Raw genomic sequence first — 1,236 nt, 5'->3', positions numbered from 1 at the left:
AAAAAAATGTGTTATTGCATCCATCATATTTCAAGCAGATTGTGTAGCCTCGATTCTCCGAAAAAGTTTATAAGATAGTTCGCAGTGCCACAAATGTTCCTCTAGATGGCCACATTTGTTTTCATTTCAACCACGTTGACTCCGTCGTGGAGCGTTTGACCTCCCACTCAAATCTAAAAATGCAATTTATCAGATTCTGACTATATTAGTGTTATTACTTATTATGAGAAATTAACATTTGACAACCTATACAAGCTGAACTAGACCAATATGATTCCTGAACGAATGACTACATTCTCAGATATTCAAATAATGAAGTTATTTCTTTCGTCGTGCACGACACTAATATTAGCTGCTAATATAGTAGCTTACGCTTATGATATTTAAAATAGTTACAGACCGGTTGTTCGCGTGACAGCGTGTTATGATTATGACAGTTATTTTGAGGGATATTTTATTTAAAAATAAATAAATAAATGATGTATATATAGCCTATAGTTTCGACCAAAGTCCCTCTACACACACAAAAAAAACATATGTGGACTACAGAATTAAATGTTTTTTTTATTTTGATCATTGGACCCTATTGGCTTGAGTTTGTAAGTTATTTAAGTAAGTTATAATTATCATCAAGCTATAAAGCAGTGCAATTATGCTCCTGTTACTTTTCTCAGCGCTGGTCAGGATGAGCCAATCGGCTCTGCGTCTTCTAGCGCCCTCTGTGGGAAGACTACATTTTACACTAGCAGCGTTTGCAGGATAGCTTCTAGCGGAAGCGGAAGCGGTCGAGTTTCATGGCAACAATGGCAACGATGGCGTCGCAGCAGATGGTTAACAGTGCTCAGATGGGCGTTCAGCAAGCGGCTGGTTTACAGCAACCTCAACAACAACAAGATTTTGATCCCGTTCACAGATTCAAAATGCTGATTCCTCTGCTCAAAGATAGTTTACAGGTTTGTTTTGGGGCCTTTCATTGAACGTGGGAGCTGAAAGTACGGGTTTGAAATATAATACTAACATTAATTTATAATTGTATGTTTTCAGAACGTAATGGCCATTGCTTCACTAAATTTTGGACACAATGCAGCTATTGACAACGGCTTAAAAACAACAGAGTAAGATTCCCCTAATATTATGTAAATAACATGGTACATGAATATGTAATTAGCACATACTTATATGTATGTATGCTGTATACATATACAGTGGGGCAAAAAAGTATTTAGTCAGCCACCA

Source organism: Sinocyclocheilus grahami, unplaced genomic scaffold, assembly GCF_001515645.1.
Source record: "Sinocyclocheilus grahami isolate Dianchi unplaced genomic scaffold, SAMN03320097.WGS_v1.1 scaffold5382.1, whole genome shotgun sequence".
In the NCBI taxonomy this organism is placed as follows: domain Eukaryota; kingdom Metazoa; phylum Chordata; class Actinopteri; order Cypriniformes; family Cyprinidae; genus Sinocyclocheilus; species Sinocyclocheilus grahami.
This window is presented reverse-complemented; position numbering follows the sequence as displayed.